We start from the raw sequence: 23684 nt of genomic DNA, 5'->3' as shown, positions 1-23684 counted from the left end.
TCATGTGCCTGTTGGCCATCTGTATGTCTTCTTTGGAGAAATGTCTATTTAGATCTTCTGCCCATTTTTGGACTGGGTTGTGTTTTTTGTTTTGATATTCAGTTCCATGAGCTATTTGTATATTTTGGCAACTAATCCCTTGTAGGTCACTTCGTTTGCAAATATTTTCTCCCATTAAGGGTTGTCTTTTCATTTTGCTTATGGTTTCCTGTGCTGTGCAAAAGCTTTTAAGTTTAATTAGGTTCCATTTGTTTATTTTTGTTTTTATTTTCATTACTGTAAGTCAGGGAGCCTGAATCCTCCAGCTCCATTTTCTTTTCTCAGGATTGCTTTGGCTATTCAGGGTCTTTTGTGTTTCCATACACATTTAAAATATTTTTGTTCTACTTCTGTGAAAAATGCCACCGGTAATTTAATAAGGATTGAATTGAATCTGTAGGTTGCCTTGTATAGTATAGTCATTTTGACAATATTGATTCTTCCAGTCCAAGAACATGGTATATCATTTTTCCATCTGTTTGTGTCATCTTCATTTTCTTTCATCAGCATCCTATAGTTTTCAGAGTACAGGTCTTTTGCCTCCTTAGGTAGGTTTATTCCTAGGTATTTTATTCTTTTTGATGTGATGATAAATGGGATTGTTTCCTTAATTTCTCGTTCTGATCTTTCACTGTTAGTGTATAGAAATGCAACAGATTTCTGTGTATTAACTTTGTATCCTGCAACCTTACCAAATTCATTGATGAGGTCTAGCACTATTCTGGAAGCATCTTTAGGATTTTCTATGTATAGTATCATGTCATCTGCAAACAGTGATTGATAGTTTTACTTCTTCTTTTCCAATTTGGATTCCTTTTATTTCTTTTTCTTCTCTGATTGCCATTGTCTAGGACTTCCAAAACTATGTTGAATAAAAGTAGCGAGAGTGGACATCCTTGTCTTGTTCCTGATCTTAGAGGAAATGCTTTCAGCTCTTCACTGTTGAGTATGATGTTAGCTGTGGGTTTGTCATATATGGCCTTTATAATATTGAGGTACGTTCCCTCTATGCCCACTTTTTGGAGAGTTTTTATCATAAATGGGTGTTGAATTTTGTCAAAAGCTTTTTCTGCATCTATTGAGATTATCGTATGGTTTTTATTCTTCAGTTTGTCAATGTGGTGTATCACACACACACTGATTTGCTCAGGATGACTTTAGGCAGCCTGTCTGCTGATGGGTGGGGCTGTGTGTGTTCCCACCCTGCTGGTTGGTTGTTTGGTCAACCAGCTGGCTGTTTGGCTGGTTGTTGTTTGGCCTGAGGCATCCCAGCACTGGAGCCTGCAGGCTGTTGGGTGGGGCCAGGTCTCAGGTGCCAAAAAGCATCTGCCACCAGTGTCCTTGCCGCCAAAGTGAGCCACAGCTGACCCCCGCTTCCCCAGGAACACCTCCAAGACCCGCAGGTAGGTCTGGCCCAGGCTCGTATGGAGTCACTGCATTGCCCTGGGTCTTAGTGCACATGAAACATTGTGTGCACCCTCCAAGAGTGGAGTCCCTGTTTCCCCCACTCCTGTGGAGCTCCTTCACTCAAGCCCTGCTGGCTTTCAAAGTCAAATGCTCTCGGGGCTCCTCCTTCTGATGCCAGACCCCTAGGCTGCGGAGCTCGACATAGGGCTCACTCCTATGGGAGAACCCCTGCGATATAATTATTTTCCAGTTTGTTGGGTCGCCCACCCAGCAGGTATGGGATTTGATTATATCATGAAAGTGCCCCTCCTACAGTCTTGTTGTGGCTTCTTCTTTATCTTTGGGTGTAGAATACCTTTTTTGGTGGTACTGTGTCTTTTTTGTTGATGGTTGTTCAGCAGTTAGCTGTGATTTTGGTGTCTTCATGAGAGGAGGTAATCTCAAGTCCTTCTACTCTGCCATCTCATCTCCAGGCCTATTATCTGTAGTTACTTTTGCACTATAGCAGCAGAGCTGATTAGTTGTGACAGAGACTTTATGGCCCACAAAGCCTGGAATATTTACTATCTGGCTCTTTACAGAAAATGTTTGTCATCCTGTGAGCTACATCGAGAAATAGGATATTATCAGTATCAAAGAAGGCTCCCTTGTTTCCTCTCCCAGTTATAACACCCTCCCCAACCACTTTCCTGACTTCTAATTTTGCCTTTTTTTTAAAATCTCTATAGAGATGGAATTATACATTTTCTTTTGTAAATGGCTTATTCCATTCAATAACATATTTATAAGATTCTTCCATTTGGTACAGGTAAAATTTCATTTTCATTTTTGTATAGTATTCGTAGAATGTGTACCTGAAGCAAAATTATGAAACAAGTGAGTTTGTCTTTGATACCCACCTCCATCTTTCCTTAGTCACATGTAGTTTTTTCTTCATTTCCAATCCCAGATACTTTCCATTCCATCTTTCTCCCCTTCCCCCACCAATCCCTCAATCCTTTTCCATATCATGAAATGGACTTCTGAGCACTGCTAAGGATTAATGAGCTAGATAGTTGCATTTTAGTAAGAATCAAAGCCTCTGTCAAACTTGAGTCCAAAAAAAAAAAAAAAAGAGGCAGACTTACTTGTGGATGTGCAGGCATCAGTGTACCAGTGGATGAACTAGTTTGTGAGTCTGCAGATCTTCTAGACCCCTGAAAACTGGAATTCACCACTATTTACCCATCCATTCTACTGGTGATAGATTTGTGAGTTGTTTCTAGGTTTGGGTTCTTACAAACGATATTGCTATGAACATTTTGGTACATGGGTTTTGGTTAACATTTGTATGTATTTCTGTTGGGAATTTATGCAAGAGTGGGGTTACCAGTGGAGTGGCCATGATAATGTACGCGTTTGTGGATCTCCAGTAGACACGTGCAAACAGTTTTCAAAACTCCAACTAGCAATATAAGAGCTTCGGTTATTCCACATACTCACTAAAACTTGTTAGTGTCCGTCTTTTTAAATTTTGGGCATTCTGGTTCGTACGTAGTAGTACCTCATCATTGTTTTAATTTGGAATTTCATGTCAACTTAAAATGCGGAATACCTTTTCATATGCTTCTGGTCATTTGGGTATCCTCTTTCGTGAATTCCCATTCAGGCCCATGATTCTGTTCTGTTTCTCTTTCTTAGTGATTTTAGAAGTTATTTATATATTCTGGATATGAATGTTTTGTTAGCTGGACCTGGAATATCTTTTGTAGGAAAGTTTCTAATTATAGATTTAATTTCGTTAATAGATATATGACTATTCAGATTTTCTATTTCTTCAAGTAACCATTTCAGTAGTCTGTGGTTTAGTTGTGTTTTTCAAGAAACTCATCTGTTTCATCTGAATTTTCACATTTAGTGGAATGAAGTTGTTTATAATACTCTTACGAACTTTTAATGTATATAAGGTCTGTAGTGATGTTCTCGTTTTCATTTATACTTTCATAGTTTGTGCTTTTTGCTTTTTTCCTTTAACAATCTGGCTAGAGGTTTAATTTTTTCATTTATTTCTGCTCTTATTTCCTGCCTATTCTTTCTTTGGGCCTAATTTTCTCCTTTCCAAACATCTTCAGATGGAAGCTTAAATAACTGATTTTCTACTTTTCTTCTTTTTCTAATCTAGGCATTTAGAATTATGATTTTCTCTATGAATACTGCTTCATAGCTGTATCCTATAAGTTTTGAGATGCTATATTTTCATCATCAAGGCATTTGCTAATTGCCATTGTAGTTTTTTTTAACCTATGGGGTTTTTTTTTAGAAATGTGTTGCTTAATATCAAAATATTTGAGGATTTTCTAGCTATCCCTCTGTCATTGGCTTCTTACAGTTTTTTTTTTTTTTCCTTGTAGTTGATTTCTAATCTCATAGTGTTGTGGTCAGAAAAGATGCTTGATATGATTTCAGTTTTCTTTAATTTACCAAGGCTTGCTTTATGGCCCAGCATGTGATCTATCCTGGAGAGTGTTCCATGTACACTTAAAAATGTGTATTCTGCTGCTTTCGGATGAAATGCTCTATAAATATCAATTAAGTCCATCTGGTCTAATATGTCATTTAAGGCCTGTGTTTCCTTATTGAGTTTCTGTCTCGATGATCTGTCCATTGATGTAAGTGGGGTGTTAAAGTCCCCCACTGTTACTGTGTTACTGTCCATTTCTCCTTTTATGGCTATTGGCATTTGCCTTATGCTCCTCTGTTGGGCACATGTATACAATTGTTATATCTTCTTCTTGGACTGATCCCTTGATCATTATGTAGTGTCCTTCTTTGTCTCTTAGTCTTTATTTTAAAGTCTAATTTGTCCGGTACGAGTATTGCTACTCCAGCTTTCTTTTGATTAACATTTGCATGTAATACCTTTTTCCATCCTCTTAGTTTCAGTCTATATGTGTCCATAGATCTGAATTGGGTCTCTTGTAGACAGCATATATACAGGTCTCGTTTTTGAATCCAGCCAGCCAGTCTATGTCTTTTGTTTGGTGCATTTAATCCATTTGCATTTAAGGTAGCTACCAATATGTATGTTCTTACTGCCATTTTGTTAATTGTTTTGGATTTGTTTTTGTAGGTCTTTTCTCTTCCCTTCCTCTTTTGTTTTCTTCTCTTGTGGTTTGATGACTATCTTTAGTGTTGTGTTTGGAATGCTTTTTCTTTTTTGTGTGTGTGTCTATTGAAGATTTTCAGTTCGCGGTTCCCATGAGGTTTTGATATAGCAGTCTATATATATATAGAAGATTGTTTTAAGTTTCTGGTCTGTACATTTCAAATGCATTTCCAATATCCTGCATCTGTACACTCCTCTTCTCACAGCTGCTGGGGTTTTTTTTTTTTTTTTTTTTGCGGTACACGGGGCTGTCACTGTTGTGGCCTCTCCCATTGCAGAGCACAGGCTCTGGAAGCGCAGGCTCAGCAGCCATGGCTCAGGGGCCCAGCTGCTCCACGGCATGTGGGATCTTCCCAGATCAGGGCACGAACCCGTGTCCCCTGCATCGGCAGGCGGACTCTCAACCACTGCGCCACCAGGGAAGCCCCACAGTTGCTGGTTTTGATATCTTATTTGTGTTTAGATGGTTTCCTACCTTTACTGTATGTTTGCCTTTACTGGTGAGCTTTCCCATTTGTAATTTTCTTGTTTCTAGTTGCGGCCTTTTCTTTCCACCTAGAGAAATTCCTTTAGCATTTGTTGTAAAGCTGGGTTGGTGGTGCTGAATTGTCTTGGCTTTTGCTTGCCTGTAAAGCTTTTGATTTCTCTGTCAAATCTGAACGAGAGCCTTGCTGGGTAGATTACTCTTGGTTGTAGGTTCTTCCCTTTCATCACTTGAAATATATCATGCCACTCCCTTCTGGCCTGCACAGTTTTTGCTGCGAAATCAGCTGATAACCTTATGGGGATTCCCTTGTATGTTATTTGTTGCTTTTCCCTTGTTGCCTTTAATATTTTCTCTTTGTCTTTAATTTTTGTCAGTTTGATTACTGTGTGCATGTTCCCCCTTGCTTTTATCCTGTAGGGGCCTCTCTGCACTTCCTGGACTTGCGTGACTGTTTCCTTTCCCCTGTTAGGAAGTTTTCAGCTATTATCTCTTCAAACATTTTCTCAGGCCCTTTCTCTCTCTTTTCCTTCTGGGACCCCTATTATGTGAATGTTGGTGCATTCAATGTTGTCCCAGAGGTCTCTTAGACTGTCTTCATTTCTTTTCACTCATTTTTCTTTATTCTGCTCCATGGCAGTGATTTCCACCATTCTGTCTTCCAGCTCACTTATCTGTTCTTTTGCCTTACTTATTTCTGCTGTTGATTCCTTCTAGTGTATTTTTCATTTCAGTTATTGTATTGTTCAACTCTGTTTGCTCTTTAGCTCTTTGTTAAACAAACATTTCTTGTATCTTCTCGGTCTATGCCTCCATTCTTTTTCTGAGATCTTGGATCACCTTTACTATCATTACTCTGAATTCTTTTTTGGGTACCTTGCCTATATCTCCACTTCACTTAGTTGTTCTTCTGGGGTTTTATCTTTTTCCTTCATCTGAAACATATTTCTTTGCTGTCTCATTTTGTCTGACTTTGTGTTTGTGGTCTCCATTCTGCAGGCTGCAGGATCGTAGTTCCTTTTTTCTGGCATCTGTCTCCTGGCGGGTGAGACTGGTCTAAAAGGCTTATGCAGACTTCCTGGTCCCTGCCTACTAGTGGGTGTAGCTGGGTCTTGTCCCTCTGTTGGGCAGGGCCATGTCTAGGGGTGTGTTTAGAGGTGGCTGTGTGCTCAGGAAGACTTTAAGCAACCTGTCTGCTGATGGGGGGGTGCTGTGTTTCTGCCCTGTTGTTTGTTTAGCCTGAGGCATCTCAGCACTGGAGCCTACTGGCTGTTGGGTGGTCACCAGGTCTTGGTGACAAAATGGCAGCCTCCAGCAGAGCTCACGCCAATGAATACTCCTTGTTACCTCCACCACCAGTGTCCTTGTGGCTACAGTGAGCCACAGCCACCCCCACCACCCCAGGAGACCCTCCAAGACCAGCAGGTAGATCTGACCCAGGCGCCTATGAAGTCACTGCTTTTTTTTCTGGGTCCCAGTGCACACAAGACCTTCTGTGCACCCTCCAAGAGTGGAGTTTCTATTTCCCCTGAGGAGTTCCTGCAATCTAGCCCCACTGGCCTTCAAAGCCAAATGCTCTGGGGGCTCCTCCTCCTGATGCCAGACTCCCAGACTGGGGAGCCTGACTCGGGGCTTATAACTCTTACTCCTGTGGGAGAACCTCTGTGGTATAATTATTTTCCAGTTTGTGGGTCACTCACCTGGAGAGTATGGAATTTGATTGCATCATGAATGCACCCCTCCTACCTTCTTGTTGTGGCTTCTTTGTCTTCAGATGTAGAATATCTTTTTTCATAGGTTCCAGTCTTTTTTGTCGATGGTTGTTCAGCAGTTAGTTGTGATTTTGGTGGTTTCATGATAGGAGGCAAGCTCAAGTTCTTCTACTCCACCATCTTGTCTCCAACCAGCATCAAACTTTTTTCTTCTAATTCTACTGTGGTCAAAGGATACTCTGTGTTATTTTAGGCTATTAATATATGTTGAGATTTGCTTTATGCCCTGCATATTTACTATTTAGATAAGTGCTTCAAGTGTGTTCTGCAGTTGTTGAGTATAATGTTGTCTATCAATTGGCAAGGTTGTTTAATTGTGTTGTTCAAATCTTATATGTCCTATTAAACTTTGTCTATTTTATCTATTAGTTACTAAGAAAAGGGTGTTAAGTGCACAGTCAACCTGGGAATTTTATGCTCCTTCTAGTTCTGTCAGCTTTTACTTTATATATTTTGAAACTGTGTTGTTATGTGCAAACAATTTAGGATTATTCTAGCTTGCTTACTGTTGAGTTGAAATTTTGTCTTATTTAAAGCCATTCTTCATCTCTAATAATGTAATATTTTGAAGATGTGATGGGCAAGAGGCTAAGGAACTAACTGTAAAACCTCCCCAAGGACAGAACTGAGCCTCTTGTGGTCTTTCAGGGCCAAGATAAAGGCCCACCACGTTCTCAGTCACAGCCAGAGAGGTGGACTGAGCTTTACAAATTTACTGTACCCCATTTCCAGCCTGGCTTAACTCGTGACCACATTGAAGTGATCCTCTCTTTCTTTAGCTGCCTAAGCACAACATGAGGAACCTTTTCTGCTGGAAAAGAACACTGAGAGCAGAGATTAATAACTTGTTCTTAAAGGGCTAGTAGTAAATACTTTAGGCTTTGGGGGGGCCAAGAGGCAAGATTGAGGCTATTATATTTTAAATGGTTGTATAAGTATTTATATAACTACTTAAAATGTAAAAACCATTCTTAGCTCACAGGTGGGTTTAAAAAAGAACAGAAACAAAGCAGAGAGCTATTCAGATTTGGCCTTCAGGCTGTAGTTTGCTGACCCTTGATCTAGAGCTTCTATATGTCTGGCATACAATAAAAGTTACTAGGCTTATAACCTATTGAAAGAAGCAAAGTAAGTATAAATTCTTAACTGGGGAAGGTGTCTGTTACTTCAAATGTGAAAGCAGAAGTGCATATGGTCAAACACTGAAAAATCAAGGAAATACCATGTTTCGTAAAGAAAATAATGTTGCACTCAAAGTGATAAAGAATTCAAAATAGATGTTATGAAGAAATTCATTGAGCTACAAGAAAACACGGGAAGGGAATTCAGTGAACTCAGGAATAAAATTAATGAACAGAAGGAGTTCTTTACCAAAGAGATTGAAATTGTAAAAGAGACCAAACAAATTCCGGAGCTGAAGAATTCAATGAATGAGATGAAGAATGCAACAGAGATCACAGGTACTAAGACAGACCAGTTGGAAGAAAGAATAAGTGACTTGGAGTATAGGAATATAGAAATTATTCAGTCAGAAGAAGACAGAGAAATTAGATTTTTTAAAAATGAAGAAACCCTATGAGAACTATTAGATTCGATCAGAGAGACAAATCTAAGAATAATTGGTATGCCAGAAGAAAAAGAGAGAGAAGGGGCAGAGAGTTCATTTAAAAAATATTTATAACTGGGAACTTCCCAAACCTGGAGAAGAAATGGGACATACAAGTCCACAAAGCTACCAGGACACCCTATTACCTCAATGCAAAAAGACCTTCTCCAAGCACATTAATGAAACCATCACACATTATAATGAATATTAAAGGCAGCTAGGGGAAAAAAACTAACATTAGTCTGTCAGTGAAATTCTCAGCAGAAATTCTACAGCCCAGGAGAGAGTAGAATGACATATTCAAAGTGCTGAAAGATAAAAATTGACAGCCAAGAATACTTTATCCAGCAAAGTTATCCTTCAGCTATGAAGGAGAAATAAAGGCTTTCCCAAACAAAAGCTAAGGGAGTTCACCACCATTAGACTTGCCTTGCAAGAAATGTTGAAAGAAGTCCTTCAACCTGAGATGAAAAGACACTAATCAGTGACATAAAAGCATATGAAAATATACAACAATGAAAAAGGTGAAAAATAAACAATCACAAAATGGTAACTCTGTATTAGAATGGTATATTAACTACTTAAAGGAAAAGATCATTAAAAATAACTATAGCTACTATAATCTGTTAACAAATGCACAGCATAGAAAGAGGTAAATTGTGACATCAAAAATGTAAAAGGGTGGAGCCTTTGTAGGCAAATGAAGATAAGTTGCTATCAGCATAAAATGGACTATTTTACCTATGAAATGTATGTAAGCTTATTAGTAACCTCAAAGCAAAAGTCTAGAGTTGATTCAACAAACGTACAAAAGGGATAGACTGAGTGTATCACCATGGAAACCACCAACTTACAGAGGTAGGCAGAAACACAGGGGGAAAAGGAACAATAAAGATATAAAACAACCAGAAGGCAAAAGATAAGACGGCAGTAGTAAGTCATTACATATCAATAATCACTCTAAATGTAAATGGATTGAACTCACCAATACAAAGGCACAGAATGGCTGGATGAATTAAAAAAACAGGACCCAATTCAGTCTCCCAAGGCAATAGAAATAGCAAAAATACACAAATGGGACCTATTCAAACTTATAAGCTTTTGCACAGCAAAGGAAACCATAAACAAAACAAAAAGACAACCTACGGACTGGGAGAAAATATTTGCAAATGATGTGACCAACAAGGGCTTGATTTCCAAAATATACAAACAGCTTGTACAACTCAATAACAAAGAAAACAATAACCCAAGCGAAAAATGGGGAGAAGACCTAAATAGACATTTCTCAAAAAGGACATACAGATGGCCAAGAGGCACATGAAAAGATACTCAACGTCGCTAATTATTAGAGAATGCAAATCAAAACTACTATGAGGTACCACCTCACACTGGTCAGAATGGCCATCATCAAAAAGTCAACAAATAATAAATGTTGGAGAGGGTGTGGAGAAAAAGGAACCCTCCTTCTGTTGGTGGGAATGTAAATTGGTGCAGCCGCTATGGAAGACAATATGGAAGTTCCTCAAAAAACTAGAGTTGCCATAGGATCCAGCAATCCCACTCCTGGGCATATAATGGGACAAAATTATAATTCAAAAAGATTCATGCACCCCTATGTTCATAGCAGCACTATCCATAATATCCAAGACATGGAAACAACCTAAATGTCCACTGACAGATGCCTGGATAAAGATGTGGTACATACACACAATGAAATACTACTCAGCCATAAAAAAAGAATGAAATAATACCATTTTCAGCAACACGGATGGACCTAGAGATTATCATAATAACTGAAGTAAGACAAAGAGAAAGACAAATACCTTATGATATCATTTATATGTGGAATCCAAAATATGACACAAATGAACTTATCTACGAAACAGAAACAGACTTGTGGTTGCCAAGGGGTATGGGGTTGGGGGAGGGATGGATTGGGAGTTTGGGATTAGCAGATGCAAACTATTATATATAGAATGGATAAACAAGGTCCTACTGTATAGCACAGGGAACTATATTCAATATCCTGAGATAAACCATAATGGAAAAGAATATGAAAAAGAATGTATATCTATGTATAACTGAATCATTTTGCTGTACACAGAAATTAACACAAACTGTAGACCAGTTATACTTCAATGAAATAAAATTTTGAAAAAAGACCCAACTATATGCTACCTTTTGGAGACACATTTCAGATCTAAAGACAAACATAATCTCAAAGTCAAGGAATGGAAAAAGATATTTCAGGTAAGTGGAAACCAAAAGAAAGGGGAGGTACCCATACTTATATCAGACAAAAAAGGCTTCAAGCCAAAAACAGTAAGAAAGAAGAGACAAATAAGTTCATTATATAATAATAAATGAGGTCAATACACCAAGAAGATATACCAATCATAAATATATTTGCCCCCAATGTCGGAGCACTTAAATATATTAAGCAAATACAGTTGACTCTTAAATATATTAGACAAAAACAGTTGACCCTTGAACAACAGGTTCAAAGCGCACAAATTCACTTATATGCGGATTTTTTTCAATAAATACATACTGCAGTACAACATAATCTGTGGTTGACTGAATCCATGGATGTGGAGCCATGTAAATAAAGGGCCAACTGTAAAGTTATATGTGGATACTGTGCAGATGGTTGGGGCCCTAACCTCCATGTTGTTCAAAGGTCAACTATATTAACAGATCTCAAGGAGAAACAGACAACAATACAAAAATAGTAGGGGACTTCAGTGTCCCACTGTGAGTGACAAATAATCCACACAGAAAATTAACAAGCAAACATTGGAATTGAGGCATACTTTAAACCAAATGGACTAAACAGACATATAGAGAACATTCCATCCAATAACAACAGAATACACATTCTTCTCAAATGCACATAGAACATTCTCTAGGATAGATCATATGATAGGATACAAAATAACTCTTAGCAAATATAAGACGATTGAAATCATACTATCGTTTCTGACCACAGTGGTATGAAACTAGAAATCTACCACAAGAAGAAAGCTGTAAAACATAAAAACATGTGGAAACTAAACACATTTCTGAACAACCGACAGATCAAAGAAGAAATCAAAAGGGAAATTAAAAATTATCTCAAAACAAATGAAAATGGAAACACAACATATCGAAACTTATGGAATGCAGCAGAAACAGTTCTGAGAGGAAAGTTTATATAAATTAACGCATATATTAAGAAATTAGATCTCAAACACTCTAACTTTACACCTCAAGGAACTAGAAAAAGAAGAACAATTTAAGCCCAAAGTTAGCAGAAGGAAGGAAATAATAAAGATCAGAGTGGAAATAAATGAAATAGAGACCAGAAAAACAATAGAGAAGATCAATGAAACCAAGAGCTGGGTTTTTTGAAAAGATAAACATAATTGACAAAGCTTTAACTAGACTAAGAAAGAAGAGAGAACTCAAAATTAGAAATGAAAGAGGAGACATTACAATTGATACTACAGAAAAAAATAGGATAAGAAGCTATGAACAATTATATGCCAACAAATTAGATAACCTAGAAATGGATAAATTTCTAGAAACACACAACCTACCAAGACTGAATCAGCAAGAAATAGAAAATCGGAAAAGACCAATAATGAGGAAAGAGGTTGAACCAGTAATCAAAAGCCTCCCAACACAGAAAACCCTAGAACCAGACAGCTTCACTGGTGAATTTTCTAACAATTAAAGAAGAATTAATACCAATCCTTCTCAAATGCTTAAAAAAATTGAAGAGGAGGGAACACTTCCAAACTCATTCTGCAAAGCCAACATTACCCTAGTACCAAAACCAGATAAGGATACTATAAGAAAAGATAACTTTGGACCAATATCCCTGATTAATATAGATGCAAAAATTCTAAAAATATTAGCAAACTAAATTCAAGAACACATTAAAACAACTGTACACTACAACCAAATGGGATTTATCCCTGGAATGCAAAATTGGTTCAACATACACAAATTTTTAAGTGTAATATATCACATTAATAGAATAAAATATAGAAGGAACCAAGATGGCAGAGTAGAAGGACGTGCTCTCACTCCCTCTTGTGAGAACAACAGAATCACAACTAGCTGCTGGACAGTCATCAACAGGAAGACACTGGAACTCACCAAAAAAGATACCCCCCATCCAAAGACAAAGGAGAAGCCACAATGAGACAGTAGAAGGGGTGCAATCACAGTAAAATCAAATCCCATAACTGGTGGGTGGGTGACTCACAGATTGGAGAACACCTGAAGTCCACCCACTGGAGTGAAGGTTCTGAGCCCCCACGTCAGGCTTCCCAACCTGGGGTTCCAGCAACAGGAGGAGGAATTCCTAGAGAATCAGACTTCGAAGCCTAGTAGGAATTGATTGCAGGGCTTTGACAGGACTGGGAGAAACAGAGAATCCACCCTTGGAGGGCATACACAAAGTACTGTGTACATCGGGACCCAGGGGAAGGAGCAGTGACCCCAGGGGAGACTGAACCAGACCTACCTGCTAGTGTTGGAGGGTCTCCTGCAGAGGCGGGGGGGAGGGGGCTGTGGCTCACCGTGGGGACAAGGACACTGGCAGCAAAAGTTCCGGGAAGTACTCCTTGGCGTGAGCTCTCCCAGAGTCTGTCATTAGCCCCACCAAAGAGCCCAAGTAGGCTCCAGTGTTGGGTTGCCTCAGGCCAAACAACCAACAGGGAGAGAACCCCACTCCACCCATCAACAGTCAAGTGGATTAAAGTTTTACTGAGCACTGCCCACCAGAGCAACAGTCAGCTCTACCCACCACCAGTCCCTTCCATCAAGCCTCTTAGATAGCCTCATCCACCAGAGGGAAGACAGCAGAAGCAAGAAGAACTACAGTCCTGCAGCCTGTGGAACAAAAACCACATTCACAGAAAGAGAAGATGAAAAGGCAGAGGGCTATGTACCAGATGAAGGAACAAGATAAAACCCCAGAAAAACAACTAAATGAAGTGGAGATAGGCAACCTTCCAGAAAAAGAATTCAGAATAATGATAGAGAAGATGATCCAGGACCTCGAAAAAGAATGGAGGCAAAGATCGAGAAGATGCAAGAAATGTTTAACAAAGACCTAGAATAATTAAAGAACAAACATACAGAGATGAACAATACAATAATTGAAATGAAAACTACACTACAAGGAATCAATAGCAGAATAACTGAGGCAGAAGAACGGATAAGTGACCTGGAAGACAGAATGGTGGAATTCACTGCTGCGGAACAGAATAAAGAAAAAAGAATGAAAAGAAATGAAGACAGCCTAAGAGACCTCTGGGACAACATTAAACACAACAACATTCACATTATAGGGGTCTCAGAAGGAGAAGAGAGAGAGAAAGGACCAGAGAAAATATTTGAAGACATTATAGTCGAAACTTCCCTAACATGGAAAAGGAAATAGCCACCCAAGTCCAGGAAGCACAGCAAGTCCCATACAGGATAAACCCAAGGAGAAACACGCCAAGACACACAGTAATCAAATTGGCAAAAATTAAAGAAAAAGAAAAATTATTGAAAGCAGCAAGGTAAAAAAAGCAAATAACATACAAGGGAACTCCCATAAGGTTAACAGCTGATTTCTCAGCAGAAACTCTACAAGACAGAAGGGACTGGCATGATATACTTAAAGTGATGAAAGGGAGTACCTACAACCAAGATTACTCTACCCGGCAAGGATCACATTCAGATTTGATGGAGAAATCAAAAGCTTTACAGACAAGCAAAAGCTAAGAGAATTCAGCACCACCAAACCAGCTCTACAACAAATGCTAAAGGAACTTCTCTAAGTGGGAAACACAAGAGAAGAAAAGGACCTACACAAACAAACCCATAACAATTAAGAAAATGGTAATAGGAACATACATATAGATAATTACCTTAAACGTGAATGGATTAAATGCTCCAACCAAAAGACACAGACTGGCTGAATGGATACAAAAACAAGACCCATATATATGCTGTCTACAAGAGACCCACTTCAGACCTAGGGACATATCCAGACTGAAAGTGAGGGGATGGAAAAAGATATTCCATGCAAATGGAAATCAAAAGAAAGCTGGAGTAGCAATACTCATATCACATAAAATAGACTTTAAAACAAAGAATGTTATAAAAGACAAGGAAGGACACTACATAATGATCAAGGGATCAATCCAAGAAGAAGATATAACAATTATATATGCACCCAACATAGGAGCACCTCAATACATAAGGCAACTGCTAACAGCTATGAAAGAGGAAATCAACAGTAACACAATAATAGTGGGGGATTTTAACACATCACTTACACCAATGGACAGAGCATCCAAAATGAAAATAAATAAGGAAACAGAAGCTTTCAATGACACAACAGACCAGATAGATTTAATTGATATTTATAGGAAATTCCATCCAAAAACAGAAGATTACACTTTCTTCTCAATTGCGCATGGAACATCCTCCAGGATAGACCACATCTTGTGTCACACATCAAGCCTCAGTAAATTTAAGGAAACTGAAATCATATCAAGTATCTTTTCTGACCACAATGCTATGAGATTAGAAATGAATTACAGGGAAAAAAACGTAAAAAGCACAAAGACATGGAGGATAAACAATACATTACTAAATAACCAAGAGATCACTAAAGAAATCAGAGAGGAAATCAAAAAATACCTAGAGACAAATGACAATGAAAACACGATGATCCCAAACCTGTGGGATGCAGCAAAAGCAGTTCTAAGAGGGAAGTTTATAGCTATAAAAGCCTACCTCAAGAAACAAGAAAAATCTCAAGTAAACAATCTAACCTTACACCTAAAGGAACTATAGAAAGAAGAACAAACAAAACCCAAAGTTAGCAGAAGGAAAGAAATCATAAAGATCAGAGCAGAAATAAATGAAATAGAAACAAAGAAAACAATAGCAAAGATCAATAAAACTACAAGCTGGTTCTTTGAGAAGATAAACAAAATTGATAAACCATTAGCCAGCCTCATCAAGAAAAAGAAGGAGAGGACTCAAATCAATAAAATTAGAAATGAAAAAGGAGAACAACAGACACCACAGAAATACAAAGCATCCTAAGAGACTACTACAAGTAACTCTATGCTAATAAAATGGACAACCTGGAAGAAATGGACAAATTCTTCGAAAGGTATAACCTTCCAAGACTGAACCAGGAAGAAATAGAAAATATGAACAGACCCATCACAAGTAGATTTTTTTTTTTTTTTTTTTTTTGCAATACGCGGGCCTCTCACTGTTCTGGCCTCTCCCGTTGCAGACCACAGGCTCCGGACGCACAGGCTCAGTGGCCATGGCTCACGGGCCCAGCCGCTCCATGGCATGTGGGATCTTCCCGGACCAGGGCATGAACACGTGTTCCCTGCATCGGCAGGCGGACTCTCAACCACCGCGCCACCAGGGAAGCCCACAAGTAGAAATTGAAACTGATTAAAAATCTTCCAACAAACGAAAGTCCAGGACCAGATGGCTTCACAGCTGAATTCTATCAAACATTTAGAGAAGAGCTAACACACATCCTTCTCAAACTCTTCCAAAACATTGCAGAGGAAGGAACACTCCCAAACTCATTCTGAGGCCACCATCACCCTGATACCAAAACCAGACAAAAGTACTACAAAAAGAAGAAACTTACAGACCAATATCACTGATGAATATAGATGCAAAAATCCTCAACAAAGTACTGGCAAACAGAATCCAACAACACATTCAAAGGATCATACACCATGATCAAGTGCATCCCAGGGATGCAAGGATTCTTCAATATACACAAATCAATCAATGGGATACACCATATTAATAAATTGAAGAATAAAAACCATATGATCATCTCAATAGATGCAGAAAAAGCTTTTGACAAAATTCAACACCCATTTATGATAAAAACTACCCAGAAAGTAGGCACAGAGGGAACCTAACCTCAACATAATAAAGGCCATATACAACAAACCCACGGGAAACATCATTCTCAATGGTGAAAAACTGAAAGCATTTCCTCTAAGGTCAGGAACGAGACAAGGATGTCCACTCTCACCACTATTATTCAACATAGTTTTAGAAGTCCTAGCCATGGAAATCAGAGAGGAAAAAGAAATAAAAGGAATACAAATTGGAAAAGAAGAAGTAACACTGTCACTGTTTGCAGATGACATGATACTATACATAGAGAATCCTAAAAATGCCACCAGAAAACTACTGGAGCTAATCAATGAATTTGGCAAAGTTATAGGATAGAAAATTAATGCACAGAAATCTCTTGCATTCCTATACACTAATGATGAAAAATCTGAAAGAGAAATTATAGAAATACTCCCATTTACCACTGCAACAAAAAGAATAAAATACCTTGGAATAAACCTACCGAGGGAGACAAAAGACCTGTATGCAGAAAACTATAAGACACTGATGAAAGAAATTAAAGATGATACAAACAGATGGAGAGATATACCATGTTGTTGAATTGGAAGAATCAGTATTGTGAAAATGACTATACTACCCAAAGCAACCTACAGATTCAATGTACTCCCTGTCAAATTACCAATGGCATTTTTTACAGAACTAGAACCAATCATCTTAAAATTTGTATGGAGACACAAAAGACCCCGAATAGCCAAAGCAGTCTTGAGGGAAAAAAACGGAGCTGGAGGAATCAGGCTCCCAGACTTCAGACTATACTACAAAGCTACAGTAATCAAGACAGTATAGTACTGGCACAAAAACAGAAACATAGATCAATGGAACAGGATAGAAAGCCCAGAGATAAACCCACGCACCTATGGTCAACTAATCTATGACAAAGGAGGCAAAGATACACAATGGAGAAAAGACAGTCTCTTCAATAAGTGGTGCTGGGAAAACTGGACAGCTACATGTAAAAGAATGAAATTAGAACACTCCCTAACACCATACACAAAAAAAACCTCAAAATGGATTTGAGAACTAAATGTAAGACCGGACACTATAAAACTGTTAGAGGAAAACATAGGAAAAACACTCTGACATAAATCACAGCAAGATCTTTTTTGGTACACCTCCTACAGTAATGGAAATAAAAACAAAAATAAACAAATGGGACCTAATGAAACTTAAAAGCTTTTGCACAGCAAGGGAAACCATAAACAAGACGAAAAGAAAACCCTCAGAATGGGAGAAAATATTTGCAAATGAATCAACAGACAAAGGATTAATCTCCAAAATATATAAACAGATCATTCAGCTCAATATTAAAGAAACAAACAACCCAATCCAAAAATGGGCAGAAGATCTATATAGATATTTCTCCAGAGAAGACATACAGATGGCCAAGAAGCACATGAAAAGCTGCTCAACATCACTAATTATTAGAGAAATGCAAATCAAAACTACAATGAGATATCACCTCACACCAGTTAGAATGGGCATCATCAGAAAATCTACAAACAACAAATGCTGGAGAGGGTGTAGAGAAAAGGGATCCCTCTTGCACTGTTGGTGGGAATGTAAAGTGATACAGCCACTATGGAGAACAGTATGGGGGTTCCTTAAAAAACTAAAAATAGAATTACCATATGATCCAGCAATCCCACTACTGGGCATATACCCAGAGAAAACCATAATTCAAAAAGACACATGCACCCCAATGTTCATTGCAGCACTATTTATAATAGCCAGGTCACAGAAGCAACCTAAATGACCATCGACAGATGAATAGATAAAGGTGACATGGTACATATATACAATGGAATATTACTCAGCCATAAAAAGGAATGAAACTGAGTCATTTGTTGAGACATGTATGTATCTAGAGACTGTCATACAGAGTGAAGTAAGTCAGAAAGAGAAAAACAAATATCATATATTAATACATGTATGTGGAACCTAGAAAAATGGTACAGATAAACCTGTTTGCAAGGCAGAAGTTGAGACAGAGATGTAGAGAACAAACGTATGGACACCAAGGGGGGAAAACCACAGTGGGGTGGGGATGTTGGTGTGCTGATTTGGGAGATTGGGATTGACATGTATACACTGATGTGTATAAAACTGATGACTAATAAGAACCTGCAGTATTAAAAAACAAACAAAAAAAAACAACTAATACTAAACTTTCTGTGGGTTATTTGTATGGAAATATATTAATATAAATGTTTCAGACATTACATGAAATTTCTAAAAATCTTATATGTTCTGGTATAATGTTATAAGTCATAAGTCTAGTTATTACTTTAAAATGTATATCTCAGAAATAACTAAAATTTCCTTGTCAATTGCATTATTATGAACTTTCATCAAATCTTTAACCGTGGTCATTTTTAAGTCTTTTGTCATTTACAGACAGTTCTGGGTGTACTCTGATGCTTTCACAAAAATATTCCTGTAAAAGGGTTTCATCTTCAAGGAATTCATGGAAAAGACTGACAAGTACAGGTTTCTGGTAACTGACTATACTGCTGAACTGAATGAATAAGCATTTTCAGAACTCTAATGGAAAACTGATGAATTCATAAAAGTGCTAACAAAAGTTTAAAATGAAAAAAATTAATTACACGGGACTGAGTGAACTGATGAGGATGATTATAATTTTTGTGACTTTCTGTTTGAATAAAAAAAAAATCCCACAAGGACTCAGAGGCAAAAAATATACAAATCAATTTTCACTGCAAAGTAAAGGAGCTGTTACAGTGGAGGATTACTGGACTGAATATCAATATTATGACATAGCGTGAGTGTGTTTCGTGTTTGGTAATTGCAATCACTGTTGCTTTTGTTGTGGTTATCCATTTACAATGCTTGGTGTCGGTTGATTTATCTCTTGTAAAATAAAATACCGTGTGTGTGTGTGAAAAAAAAAGAAAGAAAAATGAGAGACAAATTAATCCCATCAAAATGGCAAAGATTCTTAAAAAGTCATAAGATGAAGTTTTGCGAAGAATGAAGGGAAATGAACGTCTCATAATTGCTTTTGGGTTTTAAAATTGGTAAAGCTGCCACAAGGGCAATTTGGCATATTTATAAAAAATCCTAGATGTATGCATTATCATATATCTGTCTTCCTGTGCTAGGTATTATGCTAGGTAGTAGGAGAGTGATGGATGGTAAGAGAGATATTATTCCTGCCTTCCTGGCAGGAGAGACAACTAAATAAAGCAATCACAATAATGTGATCATTTGATGAAGACTATAAAATAGATTTTCCTATTTTTGCAATAATGATATCTGTGTATGTGTGCATGTAGAATATTAAATACACTAAAAGAATATATACCAGAAAAAAAAATCCTCTAATGCTAAAAGAAGATAACTGACAACTCCACTTCAGACTCTTCTAGGAAATGACACACTTTGTCTTATTTTTTTTTTTTCCCCAAAACTATGGTTTGGAGTTGAAGCCCTGAGTAGGTCCAAAGCTGTTTTGATAAACACCATCTTATTCTTGCTTGGGGACATCTTGTCCCTCCCCCCATTAAAATTTTAAGTGGTTTTGGAATTAAGTGGACTTGAGTTCCAGAACAGGCTTTGATTCTAATTATTAAAAGAACTTGTACTACCAAAAAAAAATAGAATATAAAAATCATGATTATCTCAATAAATGCAGGAAAAGCATTTGCAAAATTCAACATCCTTTCATGATAAAAAACCTTGACAGGTTGGGCATAGAACAAACATACTTTAACATAGTAAAGGCCACGCACAACAAACTCACAGTTAACATTATAGTCAATGGAGAAAATTGAAAAAATTTCCTCTAACATCAGGAAGAAGACAAGAATGCCCACTCCCACCACTCTTATTCAATATAATACTGGAAGTCCTAGCTAGAGTAATTAAGTAAGACAAAGAAATAAAAGTCATTCAAATCAGAAAGGAAGAAGAAAAATTATCACTATTTGCAGATGATATGATTTTACATACAAAAATCCCAAAGACTCAAAGAACTGTTGGAAGTAATCAACAAATTTCATAAAATTGCAGGATATAAAATCAACATACAGAAATCAGCTGCATTTCTGTATACCAACAATGAAGTATCTGACGAAGAAATTACCCCATAAACAATAGCATCAAAAACAATAAAATACCTAGGAATAAATTTAACCAAGGAAGTGAAAGATCTGTACAACAAAAACTACAAGACTTTGCTGAAAGAAACTGAAGAAGACACAAACAAATGGAAAAACATCTCATATTCATGGATTGGAAGAATATTGTAAAATGTCCATATTACCCAAACTGATCTATAGATTCAACACAATCTCTATCAAAATATCAAGGGCATTCACCATAGAAATAGAAGAAACAATCCTAAAATTTGTATGGAACCACAAAAGACTCCAAATCCATGGAAATCCTAAGAAGAAAAAACAAATCCAAAAGTATCACACTTACTGACTTCAAACTATACTACAAAGCTAGAGTAATAATAAAAACAGTACAGTACTGGCATAAAATTAGACATACAGACCATCAGAACAGAATACAGAGCCCAGAATTAAACCCTCCACATATGTGGTCAACTACTTGTTGACAAGAGAGCCAAGAATACCCAATGAGGAAAGGATAGTCTCTTCAACAGATAGTGTTGAAAAAACTTGATAAACACATGCAGAGCAATGAAATTGAACCCCTATCTTACACCACTCACAAAAAGAACCCTAAGTGGATCAAAGACTTAAACATAAGACCTGATACTATACAGGTAAAGAGCCATAAAATTAAGAGAAAATAAGCTCTATGATGATTAGCAGAGTTGTGGGAGCTACAGAGGAAGCAGTAGTTAATTAAATGTGCCCAGAGGAGGGCACATTTAGCTCACACTTGGAGAAAGAATAGAATTTCACCAGAGTATGAACAGAAACACTAAGTACATGACATGACCCCATAAAAATAGAAGTGTAGTGTGGATGGGTAGAGGACTGTTTGGGACACCTGTCTGGGTCACGGGGCATGTTTGGACATGAGGCTTGGAAGACCCTTGAATGGCATGGAAAAAGTTTGGGATTTAGTCTACAGGCAACAAGAACCGACTGAAACATTTTGAGTAGGAAGGTGATGAGTGATGGGCTTTAACCAACATTAATAGTAGGGCAATGGGGGAAGGAGGAGAAAGCCTGAGGCAGAGAAGCCAGTTAGAAAATCAGAGTCTGATCTGGGGACAGTAGAGAGGAGGGACAGATGAGAGACATTTTTGAAGGGTAATTAATTTTGGGACTTGGAGGCTTTTAGTTCTCAAGGCTGAGCTAGCTAAAAGCTGGTTTTTATGTAAGACAGCTCCGAGGGGAGGTGAGGACGAGGGACATGAACGGCGGAGCAGGTTTAAGGATGAGATTGAGAGATTGGTTTGGAAAGTGCTGCTTCTGTAGCATAGCAGCAGACAACGGGTCGGGGTTAGAGAGAGAGAGAATTGGGAAACCTCATCAGACAGATAATAAAGTCATGAGAGCGGATGGACTCACCCAAGGAAAGAGGGAAGTCAGGAGAAAAGTGGAGCCAAGGGAAAAGCTGAAGGGAATGCCTGTGTCTATTGGTGGGTGAAGTGCCAACCAGCATAGTCACTGAGTATGAATGTAACCAAAGACGGGGGATACCTTGGAGGTGGCAGTACCACAGAGATGAGGTAAATGGACTCTTCAGGACTCTGGGACCATATCACCCATGTTAGAATTGCTTCTTAGTGATGTGTCTTGGGCAAATTACTTGACTTCTTTGTGCCTCAGTTTCCTCAGCTGTAAAATAAGCATAATAATAGTATCCACATAAGAGAGTGGTTGTGAAAATTGAGTTAAAATAGGTGAAGTAATTAGAACAGTGCCTGTTACATAGAAAATGGTGTATGTGTTAGTCATTGTTTTGTTGTTACTTTCTAAAATAAGGTTTTAAAAGTAAAAACAGTAGAAAATATGCAGTCATTCATTCAGCCAAGTGCTTTTAAAATTTTTTTCAATTACGCCATCTGGTTGTTTTGCATCAGGCACTGCCTTTTTTAAAACTTTTTAATTTGCAAAGTTGCAAACATCGTACAGAGTTCCTAAATACTCTTCACCTTGTTTCTCATAAGGTTAACATCTTACATATATATTGAAGCCAGAAAAGTAACATTAATACAGGACTGTTAACTAATTACCTTATTTGAATATTGCCTGTTTTCCACTGTCTGTTTTTCTTGTCTATGACCCATTCCAGCACCGAACATTGCATTTAGTTGCATCTCCTTGTTCCCTCCATTCTATGACAGTTCTTTTTCACGAACTTAACATATTTTAAGACTACTAGTTTTGTAGAATGTCCATTTGGGTTTATCTAATGGTTTCTCATGGTTAGGTTGAGGTTATGCATTTTTGGCAAAAATTCCACAGAAAGGATATTGTAGCCTCCTCAGTACACCATCTTGGGGGTATGATGTCAATATGTCTTATTACTGGTGATATTCACTTGGATCACTCAGTTAAGGTGATGTCTATCAGGTTTCTCCATAGTAAAGATATTTTTTCCTTTGTAATTACTAACGTGTAGGGAGATACTTTGAGAATATAAAAATCATTTTTTAATATAATTTCCCCTACTAATTTTAGCTACTAATTTTAGCATTCTTTTATGGCTCTTGCCTGCAACAATTACTACTGTGGTGTCTGACTACTGGTGATTTTCTATTTTTAGTCATTCCTTCTACATTTATTAATTAGAATTCTGTTATAAGAAAGAGCTGTCCCTTTCCCCCCATTTATTTATTTCAGTTTATATTTATACTTGTATTTATTTCATTATGGACTTGGATACTTAGTCTTTGGGTTGTAATCCAATACTATCCTTATTTATTTTTTTGTACAAATTTTTCCAGCTTTGGCCATTGGGACCTCCTTCAAGTTTGTCCTGTGTCCTTTTGATGTGTCCCCATCATTTCTCAAGCACTTCCTAACTTTCTGGCATCACAAGATATTCCAGACTAATCTTGTCTTTTCCCTGTCATAGCTCTGGAATCAAACATTTCTCTAAGGAGCCCTGGTTCCTTTTATTAGAGAATGGCATTTAGAAAACAAGCTCTGGACTCTAGGTATGATCATTGCTCCTAGGATGCCACTGCTTCCAGGCTCAGGGAGTACCTCTTTTTCAAGTGTCCTGGCCATCTTTCTGGAAGAGATGTTCCCTGTGCTTTGGGGAAAAATGTGGGTTAAAACAATGACACATTCAGATTATTATCCTTTTGAAAATAGTACTGGA

The 23684-nt window shown here is 37.7% G+C and overlaps 1 protein-coding gene across 1 annotated transcript in view; it reads left to right on the top strand.

Moving 5' to 3' along the window:
- The window catches only part of ANO4 (anoctamin 4), a 454222-nt gene that overhangs the window by 399176 nt on the left and 31362 nt on the right, over window positions 1-23684 (top strand). The gene's annotated exons all lie outside the window — the stretch shown is intronic.

Source organism: Lagenorhynchus albirostris, chromosome 11 (genome assembly GCF_949774975.1).
Source record: "Lagenorhynchus albirostris chromosome 11, mLagAlb1.1, whole genome shotgun sequence".
In the NCBI taxonomy this organism is placed as follows: domain Eukaryota; kingdom Metazoa; phylum Chordata; class Mammalia; order Artiodactyla; family Delphinidae; genus Lagenorhynchus; species Lagenorhynchus albirostris.
Note: the sequence above shows the minus strand (reverse complement) of the source record. Positions and strands in the feature narration are given on the sequence as shown.